The sequence below is a fragment of the Ovis aries genome, chromosome 1 (assembly GCF_016772045.2).
Source record: "Ovis aries strain OAR_USU_Benz2616 breed Rambouillet chromosome 1, ARS-UI_Ramb_v3.0, whole genome shotgun sequence".
Lineage (NCBI taxonomy): Eukaryota > Metazoa > Chordata > Mammalia > Artiodactyla > Bovidae > Ovis > Ovis aries.
In genome coordinates this window covers 141515777-141522222 of record NC_056054.1, presented here as the reverse complement: position 1 = coordinate 141522222, position 6446 = coordinate 141515777, and the positions used below count along the sequence as shown (strand labels likewise).

Sequence of the window (6446 nt, the reverse complement as noted above, 5' to 3'; positions counted from 1 at the left end):
CGGAAAATCTATGAGTAGAGGAGTTGAAATACACGTTTGTAACAGACAAGCGACTTAGTTCCCATTTGATCTTTTACCTACTAAATTACTTTTGGTGGGCTTCCCTTGTGGTTGAGCTACTAAAGAATCCGCCTGCAATGCGGGAGACCTGGATTCAGTCCCTGGGTTGGGAAGATCCCCTGGAGAAGTGAAAGGCTACCCACTCCAGTACTCTGGCCTGGAGGATTCCATGGACTGTATAGTCCACAGGGACGCAAAGAGTCAGACACAAGTGAAGAACTTTCACTCAGTCACTCACTATGGGTAGGTTATAGCTGAAATCTTTAAGTATTGGGTGGATTATAAGTATAGATACTTGGCCAAGTAGTGCATGACTTAGAATCATAAATGAATTATTTTTTTGGCCTTGATGCCTGAAGAATGAGTTCTATGATGACATGCTTTGAAGGATCTCTGGGATCTATTTTGTGACAATAAGCAGGATGATTTATAATATGACTGGAGAAGGGAATGGCAACCTATCCTGGTATTCTTGCTACAGAATCCAAAGGACAAAGGAGCCTGGTGGGCTACAGTCCATGGTGTTGCAGAGTCAGACATAACTGAGCAACTAACACACACAAGAACAATGGGATGGCAATGGGAACATTCCAAGTTACCTTTCCAATCTCATGGACCCAAAACATTGTATTTCACTTCATATAGCTCATAAAGTAGTTAATTTGGGCCAAGTATTGTGCTATTCATTAGGAATTTAAACATGATTAATACAGATCTCTGCCTTTTGGTAGTCCACAGTAAAATATGAAAAGAAAGCAGCTTAAATGTGCTAATATCATGAGAGAAAACCATCTAAATATAACTGTCTACTATAGATCTAACATACATCTATATCATGAAAGCCAAGAATTCTATGAATTTAATCCCAGAATCTCATATACTTTCTGGATTCTACTCTCATCACATATGTCACAGAGAGCTTCATATTCATAAATACAATTATGAATTGCACAATCAAGATGTGTGCATGCTTATTCAGTCTCTCAATCGTGTCTGACTCTTTGCAACCCCATGGACTGCAGCCCACCAGCCTCCTCTGCCCATGAGATTCCCCAGGCAAGAATACTGGAATGGGTTTCCATGCCCTCCTCCAGGGGATCTTCTCTACGCCTCTTATGTCTCCAGCATTGGCAAGTGGACCCTTTACCACTGAGCCACCTGGGAAGCTACAGTCAAGAGGATGAAGAAATAATTCTTAATATATATTCAAGTAAAGGGTAAGTGGAAACAGATAAATTACAGAAACTAACTGTACAGTATATTTATAAAATTGAAGAAGCAGTATACATCGCTCAAAGAATATGAGCATCTTATCATTATCATAAGATAAATATCATTATCATATCAAACATCCAACTTAGATGATATTGTGTGTGTATGTGTATTTGTACGTATGAAAAGAAATATGTTGAACGCTCATTGATTAAGCTATTACTTGTAAAAAAAGATATTACTTGTAGTTGAAAGATCATTTAAACATATTAATATCATGCTTCTGAGAAATCAAAAGACAATCAAAAGTTGTAAAAGCCTTTACTTTGTTACCATATCAGCCATATTGAACATTGTACACAATTTTAACACTGGATAATTGTCTCCCCAATGCCATATAATATGGAACTCTTCTTCACAATTTTGAAAACAAATTAATACAAAATATTTATGCATGAAAGATTAACTAACTTCTTTAATATAAGGTTTTTAATGAAAAATAGTTTTGATTTTTATTTGATAACTCATAAACACTATTTATAAAGACTATTATCATTCAGTTTTAGAAGGAAAAAATTATCCTTTCATGTTTTTAAGAAGCTATATTGCCTTTTTATAACAAAAAGTTGTTTTTTAAAAAAATTCTATCTAGAGAACTTAATTCATATTTCTGAGCCTAGCTCAACTCTCCTCCCTTTTGAAAATGTTCTCTTTCTTTCTGGAACATCTTCACTTTCTACTTTTCCCTACCTCTTATTCACTCATATTCTTTTTCCTTCTAATTTATATTTATTATAATATTGAGTATTGTTTGTAATTTTTGCTGAGCAGAAAAAAGTAGATGGCAATGGGAACATTTTAAAATACATGTGGGAATCATCACACTCTAAAGCTATAGTAATTGAATATAAAACTCACCTCTGAAATTTCACTTTTTAAAAAATGATTTGTCCACCTTTTAAAATACAAAATAAAATAACCTCTCACCTTTCTGAAAGGAGAGACAAACTTCCTGCTTTTGTCCATTTTCTTATCTGAGGCGTGAGTGAGGCATGAGTGGTACATGTGTTTATTATAAGCCATGCCTAGGCTCCATTATTGCCTGGTAGTGTTTGTTATTACTAACATAATATCACCAGAAGGAATTTCCCTTAATTAGCACATCACAGACTTCATATTTTGATTGAGCATCAAACTCATTCTACTTAGCTATTGTATGTGTGTGTGTATGTTAACCCCCAGATGTTAACATGTGCTGAAATAGGCATATTTCAATACCTTGTTTTTACAGATGACTGCCGACTATTGTGCTTGCTCTATTACTTTGTGCTCCCTTTGGTATTCTTTTTTCTCAAAGACATGATAGAATTTCTAATATGCCCAACAGACTTCTCAGATTTGTGTTAATTAAAAAGAGACTTCATTTAATTGTTTTTCTTTAAGGACCATATTCATGGACCTAAACTATGTTCCTTTCTAATGTATATGATATTCAATATTATTTGTAATAATTAATAATAGTTATTTCATTCTCTCCAAGAGTAATATTTTTATACAATGGCTTTACGGCTATATATAGATATATATGCATACACATAAATCCCATAATGGGCTTCCCTGGTGGCGCTAGTGGTAAGGAACCATCTGCCAATGCAGGAGATGTAGGAGACACAGGTTCAATCCCTGGGTTGGGAACATCCCTTGGAGAAAGAAACAGCCACCCACTCCAGTATTCCTGCCTAGAGAATCCCATGGTCAGAGGAATCTGGCAGGCTACAGTCCATAGGGTTACACAGAGTCGCATACAACTGAAGTGACTTAGCACACACGCATATCCTAAATTATGTTTTATATATTTGCATATGCCTATATCTATGAAGGCAGACATATTTATATTCAAATTTGTATCAGGTAAGCAGTTCACTTTAAGATTATTTCAAATCACCAGAGAATATTGTTAATATTCAGATTCTGATGCAGGTGTCTGAAATTGGAGTCTGAGATTTTGTCTTTTTAGTAAGACCCCAGGGATGACAATTTTGCTGGCCTATGGAAAATAGAATATCGAGAAGTTAGAGACCTCCTAGTAAGGACTTCAAGTTTTGACTTTGTCCCTGACTCTGATCTTAACCTAGAGATGTAATCCTTTTGATTTGTTGCTTACTTATAAAATGGGTGGAATCTTGTTTCTACTGCTTCTTCATTGAATTGCTCTGCGATCCAAATTAAACTAATTTAAAGTGACCCCGATGCTGGGAAAGATTGAGGGCAGGAGGAGAAGTGGGTGACAGAAAATCAGCTGATTGAATGGCATCACCAACTCAATGGACATGAGTTTGAGCAAACTCTGGGCAATAGTGAAGGACAGGCAAGTCTGACATGCTGCCGTCCATGGGGTCACAAAGAGTTGGACATGCCTGAGCAACTGAACAACAACAAAGCAAGCTTTATAACAAAAGAGCAGAGGAGGTAATACAGATATTTCTTCTTATCCTTTGAATATTATATTTTGACCCAGTGACCTAATTTCTGTTGATCTCTGCCCATTTGGCCTGAAATGATGGGCCTAGTTTTATGACTATTTTTTAATAGTTCTTTATTCTCATAAATCCTTCACTTTGTGTTTATTTATTGAGGTATTAATCCAACAGCTAATGACTGAGTAGCTACTGTGCACCATACTTTGTGGCAGCTTTTAAAGACACAATGAACTTCTTTCACTTCTATTGTTCATTCTTTCAAATAATTTCATTTATTGATTTCAGTCTGTGATTTTTTCTTTATTCCTTCAATAAAATGTTGGGATCATTTATCTGAAGGTTACATTTTTTTTCTCTTTGAACCAATTTTATTGAGTTTCAAAATCTTTTCTAATTCTCCACTATATGACAGATCTCTGCAAAAGGAATAGAAAATTGAAGACAGTACAGAAGGCACAGCCCTTTACCAAAGCATTTAAATTCTACTTGGGGAATGATATATTTAAAATTCCTCAAACAGCTGCAATAGTCCAAAGCAGGATATGACTAGTGTCATCTGACTTTGAAGAATGTTATATGAAAGGATAAAATTCACAGCTGACTTGGGGATTTGCAAAGTCTTCTTAAAGATAGATAATTGTGACAGAAAGAGACAAGAGAAAGATAAGGGTAGATATTAAAGATGGAGCAAATCATACCTTCCCTCTCTTTGCTTTTGTTCATGTTGAATGACTAAAATAATCTGGCATGGGTAAAAAGATTTTAGAATATCTTTTTAAGTATGGTATGTATGATGTAAAGTTGAAAATTCTTAGAGAAATCACACTGTGATGACCTTGAATGCCAGCTACCAGATCTGAATTTTGGGGGGGAGCGTTAAGGAATCTTTGAAGGTTGCTTTCCTGTCATACATTCAAAGTCAATCTTTAATTCAACCTTGAAGAATTTAAACACAAATCAATCGCATGAACTCAGTTCATATAGAGCAGATTGACAACCTCCTGGTAATCTTTTGCAAGTTTCCATCAGATCGGCATGGCATCACAGACATGGTGTGATGGACTGTGTGAGGACACCTGGGTGCTAGGTAAGCCCTGTGTACTAACTTGCTAGTCTGTTGACCTTAGAGAAGGCACAGACTTCTGTAAGTCTTAGGCTCTTTTTCTTCAGTTCAGTTCAGCCACTCAGTCATGTCTGACTCTTCACGACCCAATGGAGTGAAGTATGCCAGGCTTTCCTGACCATCACCAACTCCCAGAGCTTACTCAAACTCATGTCCATCTAGTCGATGGTGCCATCCAACCATTTCACCTTCTGTCATCCCCTTATCCTCCTATCTTCAATCTTTCCCTGCATCAGGGTCCTTTCCAAAATGTCAGTGTTTCGCATCCAGTGGGCAAAGTATTGGAGTTTCAGCTTCAGCCCTTCCAGTGATTATTCCAGGCCTGATTTCCTTTAGGATTGACTAGTTTGAGCTCCTGGCTGTCCAAGGGACTCTCAAGGGTCTTCTCCAACACCACAGCTCAAAAGCATCAAATCTCTGATTCTCAACCTTCTTTATGATCCAACTCTCACATCCATACATGACTACTGAAAAAAACATAGCTTTGACTAGATGGATGTTTGTCTGCAAAGTAGTGTCTCTGCTTTTTAATATGCTGTCTTAGGTTTGTCATAGCTTTTCTTCAAAGGGGCAAGTGTCTTTTAATTTCATGGCTGCGGTCACCACCTACAGTGACTTTGGAGCCCCACAGGTGTCTCTCTTAATGATTGGAATAATGAACTTTGCCTATTTTCAGAGGTCATCATGAGAGAAATGTGGTAAATAAATGTGAAAACATAAACTTTGAAAGTATAAAGCTCTGTACAAATATAAGCATTCCCCCTTGAATTTTTTCTATTCCTCTCCATCCCTCCTTGGGGTAGAACATTGAAAAAGTGATCCTTTCTGCCTCCTTTTCCTTCTCCTTTAAATGAAATATCATCTTCTTACTCCATCGTTTTAGGATTCACTGTGCACTTTTTGAGAACACATCTAACAACTGATTTGATTTACCTGTTCTTTTTTGGCTTTCCTGGTGGTGCAGTGGTAAAGAATTCGCCTGCCAATGCAGGAGAAACAGGTGATTGCAAATTTGATCCCTGGGTTGGGAAGATCCCCTGGAGAAGTAAATGATAACCCATTCCAGTATTCCTGCTTAGGAAATCCCCTAGAGAGTAGCCTGGTGGGCTATAGTCCACAGGATCACAAAGAGTCAGACACAACTGAACAAGCTCACACACACTCTTATACTTTTTCAAAACCTGAAAATCATCCATAAAGCTGTTCTTTGTCTTTTATCCTATAATGAATGTTTTTTCGTATACAAACTGTACTAATTGCATCATCATTCTGACCTTAGCTTATATATCACCTCTTAAAATATTCACCAATGACAGGCCATGGGATCGCCCCCTCCCCTGCCACCACCAATGGGATCATTCACTATCCTCCTTTATTTGCTTTATGGCACTTTTCATTACCTTCAATTACTTTCTGCTTGTATTTGCTTATATACTGTATGTCTTGAGTCAATGCAATTTTATTAGTTCATTATGTGACATGACAGTATGATAGCAACATAGAATCTGTACCAATGTGTGTGTCCTTAAGGAGACAAACAGTAATAAATACTGATGACAATGAATGACAGC

At 36.9% G+C, this 6446-nt stretch overlaps 1 protein-coding gene across 3 annotated transcripts in view; it reads left to right on the top strand.

Annotated features, from left to right (window-relative positions):
- The window catches only part of LOC121816219 (uncharacterized), a 761897-nt gene that overhangs the window by 359169 nt on the left and 396282 nt on the right, over positions 1 to 6446 (top strand). The gene's annotated exons all lie outside the window — the stretch shown is intronic.